Consider the following 16,537-nt stretch of genomic DNA (forward strand, 5'->3'; position numbering starts at 1 on the left):
TGAAAGTGAATATAGAGGGTAAAAATAAAATAGAAATCTGATTTCTCAGTGATGGAATGTTAGAGTAAAACCAACATATCTGAGAACAAGGGATAATTATTAATCGTGTTGGCTGGTAGAACTGCTAAAAAAGTTGTATAACTTTTAGCATATCTGAAACCTTCAGAACTCAAACCTGATTGAATAGAAAAAGGATATGGATTCTTCATTACAACTTGAAGGATTTCTACCTCGGAAGCATAAAACTGAAACAATGGACATGGGAAGAAAAGACCAAAATTGCTGTTAAAATTTCTGATATTACCAACTAAAATTTCAGTGTAAATCAAGAGGAAAAACAGAATGTTGGATCTTATTGTGAGGAGACAAAACACAAAACAAAGTGTCAGGTGCTGGATAGCCTTAATTCATCATCATCAGCAGTATTCCACTTATAGTTAAAAAGAGACATACGAAATTAAAACTTTTTCCAATAAAGTTTTTCTCCCATATTTTTTTTTAAGATAAAAAAGTAGGAAAATTAAATCTGCTTATTAAAAAAAAAGAACAAAAACTTTGGAGACACAAGAGCTATGGATGACCTAAGTGGTTTAATAATTATTTTTTTAAACATTGCTTCATCTGAACAAACAGTACAATGCTGGAGGAAGAAAATGAAAGCCAGAACAATATCCTGAATTATTTATTGCAGCACATCTAGTTAGCATAAGATTTAGGAGAGAAACAAATATATTGTAAAACCAAAGATTCAAGTCATAACATGTGAAACTAGGTTGGTATTCAGATTTTTAAATTAAAGTAACTTGATTCTCAGAAATGCTGATTGCCTCCCTTTCCCCTGGGCCTCCAGAGAAATGGAAGTGAGATCAATTTGCTCTTTTTGCTGACAGGAATCTGCCCAGGTGAGACACAAAGTAGTGCCCCTCTCCTCTGGGGTTTGTCGGAGGGCACTACTGCACAGTGTAGAAGTGCATTTAGAAGTAACCAGAAGTAACCAGTATAAGTTTAGCTCCTGTGTGAAGCAAGGACTACCCCATGGCACACAAAGGACAGCTCTGCCTTCCACTGCCTCCAGCCATGCCATGCCATTTCCCAGATTCGGGAAAGTGGAGCACCCATTCTGAAGCTCTCTCAGGCAAAGAGAAAATATAAGTAAAGGAAATTAGAAGTGTTGACACAAAACATAAAACCAGCAGTGTAAAAGTGGATCATCTGGGGTCATAAACATTCATAGATGTTCAAAAATTTAAGGAAAATGTGGGACAAATACTTGACAAGTGAGGAAAAATGTTAAAGGACAGAGTTACACATAGCTCTAAAAATTACAATGAAAACTAGAGACATCGGGAGTGTTACTCAAAGGGTGAATTAAGATGCCTGAATTTGCTAACCAAAACAGTGTCTTTTTTGCTTACATTTATTCTGCACTGAATAAGGACAAGGTGTATAGTTGAAGAATCAGAAGGATGTTGAAAATTTAACTTATGTTAAAGCTTATGCTAAGGGAGAATTTCTTTTCAGGACTCATCTGGGTTCATTCATGGCAAAATAGCAAGACAATTTCTTGTTTTGTTTCAAAATGCTAGACTGTATTTGTAGTAAGACAGTAGAGCAACTTAGAAATGCTTAAGGAATTTCTACTTATCATAAGTCCATTTAACACACCCAGAGCAGAAGAGGCAGAGTTTTGGGGAGGGGCTGCACTCTTTTCCTTCCAACAGTCTGGGAACTCTGCTACCTCAGGTGCTAAATACCAACCAGGACCAGGACACAAGCTTAAGAAATTATGTAGTGTCCTACGTGTATTTAATTGGTTGTGCTTTTCCTGGCACAGTTTTAGCCCAATCCAATTAACACTTTCCCAGGCAATTCCTGAACACAGCTGTGGGATCCCATGAAGCGGGGACTTTTTCCAACGCGTGTTGTGACCAAGTCCATGTTAGTTTGTTGGGGAAGAAAGCCTAGACGTACAGACATGAATAGTGGTGTGCCACTAACCTGGATGGCCAAAGAGCAAGCTCTAGCCCAAGATATAAACTTTATTAAAAATTTGATATGTCCTTTGTCATCTATAATAAACTTTGCCTCAAAGAAAGAGCCTTTAAAGGACTCAGGCATTGCTTCTTTGCCTTGGCTGGTAGCACAGGCACTTGGAGATTTCCTAAGTAGACTGGGGGGAAGGGAAGGGAAGGGAAGGGAAGGGAAGGGAAGGGAAGGGAACTCACTTTCATTAGAAGAAAGGGAGATCTTTGGGTGATATAAACCATATTTTCTGTACATGGAAACAATTGTGAAAACTGATCAATGAAAATTCATCTTGGTGAACAACAAAACCAAGAGAGATGTATTTCAAAACTGTAGAAATTAAATCAGAAACGGTGTACAGGTCTCAAAAAGTATAATGTTGAGTAACAGGAATAAATTATGCTATACACGTTCAAGTAATTTTTCCACAAAAATCAGAAGGAATTTTACTTGGGGCTAATGACTGCCGTTTTGGTTCCTGTTCTACTCCATAGTCTAATTAAAGGCCAGAACGTGTTCTACTGATGCTGTCTGTGTGGCCTTCTCTGAGGAACTGAAGCTCCTCTATCTAGTGAACAGAGAATCAGTTCCATTCACATTACTCTGTGATAAACAGAGAGAGAAACATGAAGAGCTAAAAAAGCTCTGTCCATCTCTGTTGGCCCTTTGGGTTTCAGATGAGTTCCTCAAAATTTACTCACACATATTGGATATTTAAAGCAAATAACTGAGTAACAGATTGACAGTTCTGGAAAAAATGAAGTGTAAGCCACATGCAAATCTAAACTGTTTTTCGTGGTTGACAAATGCACTAGTGCCTTGTTCAGACAGATGTATGTCCAACAGACATTTTGCAAACCAAAGTTATGTTTGGGTCTTTTAGAAATTATTACAGGAATGCATCCTATGACATAAAAACTCTTTATTTTCCTTGCCAGCACCACTATCTGTGATAGAACTCCAGAAGGCAGGCCAAATAACAGCCTGATTATTGAGTCCAAAAGGGCTGGCCACCCTTCAGAGAATGCTATTTTCTCTTTATCTGAGGAACTGCCATTAAGAATTTAAATGATTCCTCTGAAGCTGAAAACCACAGTTCCCAACCTCCTGCTCGCAGTGCCTTTTCTTCATAGTTGTCAGGCATTTGCCGTATTTGCTTTCAATACCTCAAACACAGAACAGCGCACCTTTTCAAAACTTTAGTTGCTGCTCATTTGAAATAAATTTGCCAACCAAGCTAGATATTCTCTTATTTTGGAAGCTGTTAGGATTTTCTGCTCGTGACCAACATTAAATTTTGCTTCTTCAACACTGTTTGTAAAAATAAGTAATTGTAGGCTGGCTGCACTCTACATTATTTTGCAATAATACAAATTCACTAAGAAAGAATAACCAGTAAAGACACAAGTTTCCAAGCTGGTCTGGGCAGTAGATCAAGGAGATCTGAGATAAAGAAAGGGTATTGAAGTAAAAGGAAAAGCTCAAGCAGTTAGAGATCTTTCATTTTTGCTATGGCAGTACCTTGTATGGTTGGAAGACACAAAAAAAAAATTAAGGTTCCAGGTCTCACATTTGAATATAGTAAACTAAAAAAAAAAAAAAAAGAAAAAAAATACCATGAAGTGATAAAATGTGTCTGAGAAAACACGGAACATCATTTTCATGCTGTTTTTCCAAAATGCAGGCCCAACATTATGCAAAGTTCGATTCAGTCTGGATAACTCCCAATTGGTGATTTCAGAAGGGTTCTGTTTTTTCTCTGGGTTGTTTGTATTCTCTTTACTACTTTTTATTAGCCTAAAGAATCTATGATTAAAAAGAGTAATGCCGAACACATGTATGTTAAAAATATACTTGTTTCTCTTTCAAAATGAGACAGCTCCAAGAGGATTTCTGGGAATGCAGAATAAAATCTATTTATCCCAGATGATGACTGCATAGAAGAAAGTTGAGATGAGAAGGTGGATACTGAAACAGTCAATGTAGAATGATAAAAAATCAATGGTGCAGGACATGTGAAACCTTCAATATCATGGAATTATCTAAATGATTCGTTTCCTTTAGAACATCTTTAGGCTTCTTATCTACACAAAATGATTACTCAGAGGGCTGTCTGTAAATATGATGAAAACTACGTCTTCCAGTCTCTTTGCAAGGCTTCCACTGTGGCAAGTAAAATCTCCATAGAGTAAGAAGAATCAGATCTTGCAAGCCCCAATTAGCGCAGTGTTTCTCAGTTTAAGTCAAAGGAATTATTCATAGAACTATAAAAACAGAAGTTGAGACTCTCAGAAAATACATAGCCTCTCCTCTTTTACTATGCAGATGCTATCTAGCCCACTCTTGATCATCTCTTGACACTATTTTATTTTCTTAAGTCAGCTGTACAGCTATAACAGACTGCTGCTTTGACCTGTATCCTCAGACCCTCCAGAATTAAAAAGGAAAAGTAACCATGTGTTGGGATTTCAGGCACCACACTTCATAATCCCACATATTAGTTAATCAAAGCAGATATACTGATGCTGGATTTTGAACAGCAGTAATTTCAGCCTGCACACACATCTGCTTTTGTTACTTATGATACAGGAGCGGCACTTCCAGGCAATGCAAGGGATGGAGAATGGGGGAAATACAATTTTTAATTGGCTGAGCTATTTGTATTTCAGAACCCTTAGAGAGATTGAACATAGCCTCATCTCCCTATCACAATATATTCCAGTATTTCACCATTCTTTTATTTAGAAAAGCTTTCCATTGCTGCAATGGCTCACTACCCTTGGTCCTATCCATGGAGGAATATGATTAAATAATGAGGCAGTGCTGCTGAAGTAAGCAAGACTTTGGAATTGCTGTGGGTGGGTATAGGTGAAAACTGATGATGGACAGACTGCATCCTTAATTCCGTGAGCGTACTTAAGGTGATGGCTGACCTTTGATAGTTAAAATTAAGGAATATTGGAACCAACATGACAAAGAGATTAGCAAATCTTATAAGAAAATGAAAGAATATAGACACATTACTAGTGGAACAAATAAGAGACAACTTAACAGAAGAATACCAGCTATGTAGTGAAGAATCAGATGTATGGGCCCTTAGAGACAAGAAGTTGATGGAATTCGTTTCAAACAGGAAGAAGAGTCATTGAAATGATTCAAATCACTTCACTGACATGGTCCTGCGATTCATACAAATCTATGTAGCACAGTGTCCAAGCTCTCCAAAATACTGTTTCTCTCCAGGCTTTACTTTGGGAAACCAAATCAATTGTTGAATATAAACTAACAATTCTTAGACTTTATGGGACCTGGTGGCAGAGAATTTTTAGTTCACTGAGTCATAGAACCATAAAATAATAATAAAAACATAGAATCATAGAATAGATGACCTTTAAAGGTCATCTAGCCCAACCTCTCTGCAATGAGCAGGGACATATTCCACTAGATCAGGCTGCTCAGAGCCCCTCCAACCTGACCTTGAATGTTTCCAGGGGTGGGGCATCTACCACCTCCCTGGGCAACCTGTTCCAGTGTTTCACCACTCTTATTGTAAAAAATTTCTTCCTTATATCTAGTCTGAATCTTCCCTCTTTTAGTTTAAAACCATTACCCCTTGTCCTATTACAACAGGCCCTGATAAACAGTCTGTCCCCATCTTTCTTATCAGCCTGCTTTAAATATTGAAAGGCTGCAATAATGTCTTCCCAGAGTATTGGATTTTTTAGGTCTTGCTTGTTTAAGAGTTTGTATATTTAGTTTCAGAAATAGTATTACTTCTCTCTGTTTTCTTAGGCAAACTAGGTAGGTAGCCTGGAGCCAGAGGCCTTGATGTAATGTTAATCTCTGATTTTTTAAGGTGGAGGCTATTGATTTTTTTAATAACCATTGCTGAATTAATGTTGGAATTTGTTACAAAAATTTCTCACGTTTCTTGCTGTAAAGCAGAGAAAAAATATTTTTTTATACAGTCTTTTAAATTGTATTAGTGAAAATGCTGTAAGACACAAAAGGAAGTATTATTTGAGAGTGTGATTTTTACGGAGACAGCTGGTTTTGTGTATCTTTAATTTAGAAATATATTCCACAAACTATTGCTGTTCCAGCAGCAGGGCATTAACAGGCCGTTGTCACCTTCCTCAGCGTGCAAAACCTCATTTTTAAATATTGGTGTGGTTCTTTGATATTACCCAGACTTTTCAGTGCTGCCTTTGCTTTCTTGTGTCATTTTAGTAGTTTAGGTAAAAAAGGGAACAAGCCTGAGTTGTAAGTTTTTCTGAGCCATCTGCTTAGCTTCTTCTGTGTTATTTGTATCACAGTCAACCTTCAAAGGGACCATTCTTAGATGGGGAAGAAAAAATACAGTGGAGGACACGTAGGAAATCTGTAGCAAAGCACAAAAATAAACACAGATCCTCTGAGACTCAGTCCTCCGCCCAGACCCCTCTACTTTTCTTATCAAATACGAAAACTACAGAATGACTCAAAAAAGTAGACACAGTGCACAGATTTCAACCCACAGTAATTCACTTTTCTTTGGAAGCTTGAAATTCAATTGGCGAGTCTACTTCAGAGGAAATATCCATGCAAAATCCTATTAACAGACAGAATGATATCTGTGGTATGCATACTTTCCATGATTTGAAAATATATTTAATATTTTTTCACCAAACAATAGTATAAAATGGATAATATGGAAAAAAGATTTAATGTCTTTATGTATATATAAATATCTGGCTGAAATAATTTTATTCTATTTAAGAACACTGTCAGTCCAATAATATTCCATGAAGTCTAAATACTGGAAGTGAAGGGATTCAGTCTGATGCCCATTAACCAGAGGCCTTTCTGGAACCAGGCCAGTGTTGTTATATTATATCAGTGACTAAAGCTCACTGGCAGTCCTTGCACTATTTCTAAATGTAAGCAGGAATGAAATATAACATTTTCTCTGACTAACTGAAATTTGATGCAAATATACTTGTGGAGTTTATGAATAATAAAATTTAACTTAATCCACATAAATCCCTATGTATACGATCCATCCACAGCTGATCATTTCCCACCTCTAACTATCTGAAGCTCATTTGTAGTTCACTATACAATAGCTGTGACTATCCTGAAGTAAGAACAGAATTTTTCTTCTTCTGTGTTATTGAAGATAATGGGAATGCCTATGCACCGAATACCATAAAGGAGCGACTGAGTAGAGAAGGGGAAGGGAATACTGAATGAGAATGATGGGAATGGATAGAAGAGGGCTGATGTGCAGCTCCTGAGGGGTAAAGCAGAGGGCTCTGTTGGAGAGTGGATTAGGGACTAGCAGAGCACTCTCCCCCACCACATGCCCATTTTGGTGCAAAGTTGGCTGGGGAGCAGGGGGGCGGTTGCCAGCACCAAAGCATTTTTCACTTGTATTCCCTTCAAGAAACAAGAATACGGGTTCACTTTATCAAAATAGGCCCTCCATGAAGTAGTATGCAACACTTCGTTATCCCCCTGAAACTTCATATCTTGCAGCTCTGCAAAATCTAGCGACTGTCTGCCATGTTTGAGTGAGGAAAGAGCACAGGCTGCAGCCATGAAAGCACAGCTGTACCAGACCCAGCTATAACACACTTTCAATACCAAACTATATCTCTCCATGTGAAGTATAAGAATTGATTTTCCAAGAGGTACAAATTGTTACAGAACTACCAATGTACTTCTGTAGTTCACATGACAGAAAAGCACTGATTACTTTTCTTAGTTTATTTAGTAATTTTAATTTGGAATTGTATTATGTCATTCATTATGGGTGACCTGGCACAAATAATTTCATACACAGGAGATTTATCATTTCCTCTGAAAGACTTAGGTATTTTCAGTTTTCATCATTAGCCACCTTAATCTTAAACAATTCCACATAAAATGGGTGCTGCTATTAATCTTCAGGCCCTTTTGAGAAAGAGCATCTACATACCTAGTTACAGTAACATAATTTGAAGAGCACAAACCTCCTCACCTTTCTAAATCAATTGGCGTGAATTGCATTTCAGATTATATGAAAATCTGTATTTTGAGAAGTCAAATGCCAATTCATATATGTAAGATCAGCCCAGAAATGATACAATTTATCAGACAGTGTCTGTTAAAAAACACCATTAAAAGCCCCTAACATTGCTTTTGTGTTTCATTTTGATCACAAATAATGCTAGAACTCTTTGATGCACCAATATCTAGGATATGGAAGGAAACCAACAGAGACGTTCCATAAGCTCTGGGAAATTCTTTGCTTGACATTTTAGAAAAGTATTGGTATACAAGCTTTACAAGGTATAGGCTGTTTCCGGGAGGAAAGCAAAGCATCCAGTGTGAGCTACTCAGAATATGTCTGAGATAACAATGACCTAACCATTTCTGTGTGACCACATATTCATCAATAGAAGGTAGATATCTATTAGTTTATTTTCATTAGTAGATGTTTCAAGCCATCTCTAAGTTTTTGCTGTCTTCAGTCTTGCTTTTCTCTATCTCTTTCCTTCAACTGGTTAATTTTCAATTGCCTTCTCCAGATTGATACATTTCCTTCACCAACACTGGATAACTCTTCTCCATAAATTCATTTCCATGTACCTGCAGAACTCACCTTCTAGAGGGTTTTGATAGGTTATTGATAAGAAACTTTCAATAATTAAGTTTGGTTGTGGTTTATGTTTCTAGAAACTTTTATTTTCTTTAGTGTTTCAGGGCTTTTCCACCACACGGCTGGAGAGAAGCTTGTTTTCCAATATGTTCCACCACAGCTATCGCTATGAGACATAATGGGCATGTCATTATCTCCTGTCCAGAATCCTAGATTCATTTTTTAAGAAAAGGAAAATATATGAGTAAGAACAAAAGTATCTTATTTTCCCATAAAGCTTATCTACAATAAAATAAACACATCAATCCAAACTACTGATTACTTGAGGCAAGGAAAAAAAAAAAGATTTGTAACAATTTACTAGACAAGCATCATCCTGGATTTAATGAATTTAAGTGCTTATTCACAAATCAGACATGGTTTCCTACAGGTAGGTGAGATAAAGATTTTCAGTGCTAACATCAAAGCTGTTGGGCCCTTGGAGCAGACTGCAGGACCCTAGCTGAGATACTCGATTCTCTGTGCATGCCTGGCGAGAGATAAGCTCCTTAGATGGAAGCCAAATCAGGCAACACGCAGAGCAGAGAGCTGCCTAGAGTTAACCATTAGGAAATTCTGAAAATAGCAAGGCACCCATTTATATCCACTGACGGTTCACAGCCCACAGCCTGAAGGTAGGAGACAATGTCCTGTCTTACTCAGGAAAGAAGTGAAAGACCCTGGGTTAATGCATTCATTCACCGGAGGGGATCCAGACCATAGTTATTGCTTCCCAAGAGAAAGCAGCAATCCGTGCTGCAGAGGAACAGACTTGTCGATGAAGCTCTGATACTGCACAGGGAAGAATTCACTACTCAGAGAATGAGTAGGTAACAGGTCATTTGTCACTGAGGTGCGAGAGGGAATTCTAAGATTATGCTCCCTGCTCCATGGATTATGTTTCATTTTTAATTAAATAGGCTTTGATTAAATGATGCAAACATGTTATGAAGCTGTCAGGACTATCCCTGAACTCTGAATACTCTACGAACAATTAGGCAGCAGGCTTAGACTTGTACTCCCTCTAAGGCTCACTGAATCTTGAACAATTTTTTGCAGTGGGACCCATGTTGCTGGTTATGGCACCGTTGTGAGGGAAGCTTTGTGGTTTTAAACCTTTCTCTTGCTGAGTGAATAGAAACCACAACTCCTACATGGTGGGTAAGCTCTCAGATCAGCAAGTTGTTACATGAAAGGTGGACAGGAACAACCACTGGTAGCTCAACTACTTATTACCTGGTAAGGATCTCTACAGAAAAAAAATAATTAGTAGGCTTGTGTGAGAACAACTTGCAAAGCAAGAACAGTATAACGAAATCCGTGCTGAGGGCTACTGCACAGGCACACTAATACGACAGAACTCTTTAATGCATGTAAGTATTGGCAGAAAAAACCTCTATGGAAACTTGGTAGTGATCTTACTTGTCACGTATTATAGCTCAGTGGTGATTTCACCAGGGACAAGCAGAGCATGACAGGATACCTAAGAGAAAGCTGCACAGGCTTTCATAAGGTAAAGGCAATTTTTTTTTTTGGTGCTCCAATGTAAAATGACTACTCTCATCTTGTTGGTATTATCTTCATGAGTAATCTATATTGTTATTCTTGCACAGTGTTGCTCTCTTTTAAGCCTCTGTTGCTTTATGCCACCTCTACATATTTATATTAAGAAAGAATGTCAACCAAGTATTTTAACAAAGTTTATAAAATCCTGGTGTGAATGGACCTCACTGTCCCCAAGGTGAGAGTTTCCACTTTTGCCAGTAACAACACCAAGAAGAGCTATGTTTCTTTAATTTAGTTCTGGCAAAGCATTTACAAAGAGCTTAAACCTACTGATGTTTGTATTAGTGTAGAACTTAGTATAGAAACTAGTAACATTGCTTCTTCATCTCCCCTGGGCTTTGACATGAAACAGTTCCTGAATAAAAGAACCTTGTGAAGCTGAGAGGTTTCTGCATATTTGCCACCCATGAGGATTTTTTTTTATATCAAAACTATTGTGTGTAGGATATCCAGACAGCAAACTATTGTGTGTAGGATATCCAGACAGCTCCAAGATCCGATGGCATTTAAATTCAGGCTATCCATCACAGGGACATAAGTGCTGTGATATTTGGCTCTATTTCTATAAAAAACTAAATAACACAAAAGCTAATTTTAAATGTTACAATATTTTTTTCATCAGCAGTTGAGTAGTCCAGTTATCACTTTTTTACTATTTAAATTTACTTAGTTCTTGTATAACATCATAAGTGTTAAAACTCTCTACAACTTATAATAATTATCAGAATATAGATTAGTATAGTGAAAATTTGTGTACAAAATGTAAGAGATATGTGTAAGGACACGTCAAAAGTTATAGATGGATACAACATCACAGTGTGAATATTTAGACTTTCACTAATGTTTGCTAATTGCTGATACATTGATGACTTAGGATTGTAACATAATGGATCTATAAGTTTAAGAGTGCAAACAGTAAAGGTCTGTGAGAGACTAATGCAAAAGTAAAATACAGAGTAAGAAAAAATATCTCAATAAAATTCAGGATTACAAAATATCTATGTATTGGATCAGTTTCTTTAATGTAGATTCCATGATTGTATCATTCTCCTCACTATTATCTGTGAATGCTGGGAAGTGGAATACTTTTTCAGGATCCAAATTCAGGTCCAGCTCAGAATATTTAACCTGGACATTATTCTTGTCATAACCTTGATCAAAACCGAAGAAACTGATGCTTCCAAATGCCAGTCCAGAAAAGGCTGAAATGTGGATACAAAGAATGAGATGCGTTTCTGATTTCAATTAGAAAAATCATATTCTTCCTGTGGGTGACCAAGATCTCCATCAGAGTGAACTTGACCACTAAGTGTTTAGGAGATTCTGATGAATGTATTTAGCACTAGTGACAATATCTCCAGATTAAAAAAAAAAAAAAAAATGCTGCTTGGAAGATTTTCTAAAATGTCCACAATTTTCACTGTTAGCCAAAAATTCAAACTTAAATTCTCCACAATGTAGTAGCAAAGAAGAAAGGGATCCAGAGGGCCCCTCTGTACAGTTTCTAACAAAGAGATGTTCACTGTCTGCCCACATAGCTCTTGACTCTCTGCCCACTCTCTGAGCTAAACAGCAGCTCGGTAGACCTGTCAAAGTGGCATTGAGCCCAAGCTAATATATCCTGCCCTTGAGTAGGCTTGGTGTCACGTTTATTGCGACAGTACAGCTTCCAGCCAGGATGGAGTGTGGGCAGAATGAGCTCATGTCTGCTCAGAGACCTGACAGAGCAAGCTTTCATCTGCCTGCAAAAAAACATGCAGAAATTCTTAGAGTGACCCTTATTTAATCTAGTATGTTTGTGGTTAAAGTCTCTGAAGTTTGCTACCAGCTGCCCAGCCAACCAACTCCAGGGTTCCTGCCCTTCTTTTACCATTAACAGCTCTACTGGCAAGTGTTTCTAGATCCTGATTCTGAGAGCACTTTCTGCACTGATTCACCATATTTTCAGGATAATACCAGCAAAATGGTGTGATATTTTCTGTGAGTTTGCTTCTTTCACGGGTCAAAAAGGCAAGTGTACCTATGAGGCTTGGAGAGAATTTGGGAAAGGGATCATCCCAGATTTTTCCAGTCATTCATTGCATCAATCTTTGAGAGTTTGTTGGTTTTTTATTGTTGTGTTTTGGGGTTTTTCCCTATCATCAAATGGAAACACACCTTTTTTTTATTTTATTTTTCTGTGTCTCTCTCTAATGTAATGAAAATAAAAAGTGATACTATTATTTAGTTCACAGCAGCAATGCAGCAGATGAGATAGAGCACAAAGTAGAGGTGTACACTGTGTCTAAAGAGTTACCAATTTACATAAATCTACAAAATGATAACAACTTTGAACATGAGAGCACAGAAGTATTGTGATATCTTATGCCATGTACTTTTTATTGTTTGGTTGGTCTGGAAAGTTTAAATAAACAACCTTTATTATCATGGAAGAATGAGGTACTCAGTAACGATGGAAGCCTAATTAGAAAAAGACAAATGAGTGCCTGGTGCCACCCAGAGTCTAGTCTCCAGTCTTCTGTTTCATCAGATACTAGAAGCTGATGTGTTTTCAATTTTAAATTAGTCCTGGAAAAGCTCACCACACTTGACCCAAGTGCACGTGCACTATTTGTGTTCTATTTTCTTTTACTTAGCATTATAATTCAGTTGCACTGAAGTAAAACCTCTTTGTACCAATCTCAATGCCATTTGAACCAAAGAAGTCATTATTGTGAATCGCAGCTCTTATAAGGTCGTGACCTGGGGTTTTAGGGGGAAAAAAACATGTAAGACATGCTGATCCCTGTTAGCCTGGTCACTGTGGCACCAGCAAAGAACTTGGATCATAAATGGGTGACAGTCAGTGAACCTTTCACTCATATATGACTGTTTATCGGCCACAAATGACGCCAAGGGAGTTGAAATATGTTTTAACAGTCTGTTTATATTTTTCTACAGAGGTCTTAGTGCCACATAACTCATTTTGGCATTTTTTAAACTTAATTTTGCATTAAGAAAACCAAGCAAACAGTGAAGCCAATATTTATTTTTCAAATAACTATAAACATTTCACAGAAACTCTCTGTGCATCAGTCGCTTTTAAAATTTGTTACCTTTTCCTAGATACTTGCCCTCATAATGAAAGCCTAACCTTTATATGATAATGGAGATAAAGGCCAGAGGATGAGCATAGCATGTTGTACAATATAGCCACTAATGTGTAAAGGGATCAAGCCAGACCTGTTGCATATTATTCAGGCTGGAGGTGGAACGTGCTTGAGTATATAACTATTTTCGTCCTACATCCTCTTTTCAATATCATAAACCTTTAATCAAAAGAATAATTGTCATATTTTTGGCATTAATTACACTATATGTATAAAAGAAGCCTTTCTTTTCTCTTCCCCACCTTTTTCTCCTTTTTGCCTTCCTCTCTTTTTTTTTTTTTTTTTGAAGTGTACTTAGGCCTTCATTCAGCAATGCACTTAGGCATTTTTTTTTTATTTTAAGCACATGCTAAGTACTTTTCTGAAGCGGAGCCACCAGAGCGCTCACTGAATGTCAAGTCGTTTGTTCCATTACCATTGCACAGTCTTTAAGATGACATGAAAATGTAAAAAAAAAAAAAAAATATATGTATATTATGGTCAGAAAGAGATCGTGACAATTATGCTGTGATTAATACTAACTTATATTGTTTCCGTGTTTGGAAATGATTGCATTTCCTGTCATCTCCACAAAGTGATTCCTCAACATCCCTTACTGTTTACTGATGTCATCACTCTGAGTACACAGCCACCAGATTAAACCCATTAATCTAATTAGTAGAAATTGATAAATTGTGAACTGGGTTATTTGTCAGGACTGAACAGTTTGAAACACAGGTAAGTGAATGGAAATCCTGATTAACATTTTGCTTTGAAAATAATATCCCCCCCAAACACCCCTGCATTTTCCTCTGGGATTCACCCAGTTGGAAGCACACATCTCTTGACACGAATCCCATCATAAATCTTGAAAATCTCATGCAGAACACAAAATATTTATTTTAATGTGTTATTCATTAAGTTATTTCTTTAAATCGTAGTCTTCTGGCAGCTGCAAACTCATTCCATTCCAGCCACATTATAGCTATGCTGTAGTACGATTTGAGAGGGTCATTAGGTCATTAACACTGGAAAAAATTCAAAAACTGAATCTGCAAATGCCCAAAGGAGCGCAATTGTAAAAGAAGATTGCACTGCTAGCACAGAATAAAGTATAAACAATCAAAAAAATTGATGAAAAATTAATTGCAGACTATTTCCACTTCTATCAATAATGATTCATTTCCTTACATTCAAGCTCTTCACAAGGAGAAAAATCACCCATAGATATGTTAAAGTATCTTACACAGTTTCAATTAACTATTGTGCCAGTGGAAACATGGGGAAAAGGTTATTCAATCTAGATGTTATGTCCAATTCAGTATTTAAATAATTTCTTAATGGTGATTACAGGTTACACCTCATTCAACATTCAATTTGAGAAAAACAAAGTTCGGTACTCGTATTTCAAGCCAGGAATTCTATGACCTAGTGTGCCTCTCATTGCTTTTTTAGCCAACAGCCTTAGCCATTACACACAACTTCAAGCAATATAAGCCTGTGTGAAGCAGGCATAATTCTTGAACAGAATGGCAGCATTTTACTTTTCACTGTGTAGAATTGTAAATGTTTCCATAAAGTGAATCGCGAGAGCTGTCTCCTTATAGCAGGTACTTCAGCCTCAGTGGCACTTTTGGAACAGGTTATTTCAAGGACATTGTCCCATTTTGTGTTATGCAAGATCTTTGGAATCTAAAGACATCGTCTCACCACCTGTCCTTGGTTTTGCTCTTGTTTTTCTGCTCCTCTCTGATCTGACTCTTACCACTTTCTCTCATAGCAAACTGAATTGTTTGTGGTAGTACTCTTGATCTGTTTTTCCTTCAGGGCAGACCTGTTTAAGGGTTAGTTATCTCATTGCCTGATTTGTGACCTGAGATGTTATCATGACCGTGGAACTTTAGAGAAACAGTCTAATATTAAGGAAGGGGCTGATATCAATTAAAATATCACTTCAATTTCTGCTCTGAAAGATAGTCCAAATCCTTGAGATAGTGACTTGTTTCAGGTAGACTGCAGTTTTTTGCTAAGCTGTACCAACATTTGATTGAACCTCCAACATTAAGAAAACAGTGAAGGTCCAGTATCCAGGTAGAAAAACCAATCTGTCTCCACTTAGAAACTTATTTATTTTGCTTATTAATTTAAAAAAAAATAAAAATAAAAAATAAAATGAAATACATATGGAACCACAAGCATTAGGCATGTACAAAACTCATCCAGTTCTGTGACAGTGACTTTTCAATGAAAAAAATCTTACCTGTAAATAAACCTCTGAATTTTCTTGTAATAAGCATCGCAGTTTGTTATTCCAGTGAATCTGAAAACTGTGAGAATATGTAATCGCTGAGTGCACAGATAATGCATTTTTTTCTGAAAATATTAGGGGTTTAGGACTTTTAAACTCTATTTTGTAAAAGGATATTATAAATTAATAACAGGCATCCTTAAATAGGTTTTACTGATATTATAGCTTCAGGCAAATACTGGGGAAAAAATAAAGAAGATGCAATTAGTTGTATTTTCTTTTGCATCTCTATATAACACACAATGTAGCAAAGTTTTAATTAGCATAATCCAACAGTAGAGGTTCACTTGTGGTACATAACATGCTTATAGCACAACTGTAGCTAATTTCAGCCATAATTCCAGGACAATCTTTACAAATAAAAAAAAAAACAACAACCAAAAAACCCACAAAAAATCCAAATCAAAACCTTAAAACCCTCTCCAAACCACATTGATTATATACTGTTTAAGCACATTAATTTCCAAACCCCAACATATCTCCGTAAGTTTTATATAAATTTTTAACATAGGTCTATCTATGATATTTGTAACTTTTACAGTTACTTATGATTAATTACTTTCAATTAAATAAACTGTGTGATAGATATTTTACTGTGGCCTGTAAATGATATTTTTCAGTGACACTGTGGTGTAACAAGAAATCAGTATCTCTGCAGTAGTCATCAGAGTAAACTTAGCACTAACAGCATGCTGATACATGAAATTTTCCATTTCTATTTTATCTAAAACAGTTAATTAGGATAATGTACAACCTCTGTGGATGACAGTGGGTAATTAATGTCAGCCTCAGTGCAACTAAAGCATAGATTTATGAAATCCACTATTACAATATATCTCCACAGATTTC

At 36.7% G+C, this 16,537-nt stretch overlaps 1 protein-coding gene across 1 annotated transcript in view; it reads left to right on the forward strand.

Annotated features, from left to right (window-relative positions):
* Positions 1–16,537, forward strand: part of ANGPT1 (angiopoietin 1) — a 163,664-nt gene that overhangs the window by 126,785 nt on the left and 20,342 nt on the right. The window lies entirely within an intron of this gene.

The sequence above is a fragment of the Charadrius vociferus genome, unplaced genomic scaffold (genome assembly GCF_000708025.1).
Source record: "Charadrius vociferus isolate BGI_N301 unplaced genomic scaffold, ASM70802v2 scaffold15, whole genome shotgun sequence".
NCBI classification, from domain to species: domain Eukaryota; kingdom Metazoa; phylum Chordata; class Aves; order Charadriiformes; family Charadriidae; genus Charadrius; species Charadrius vociferus.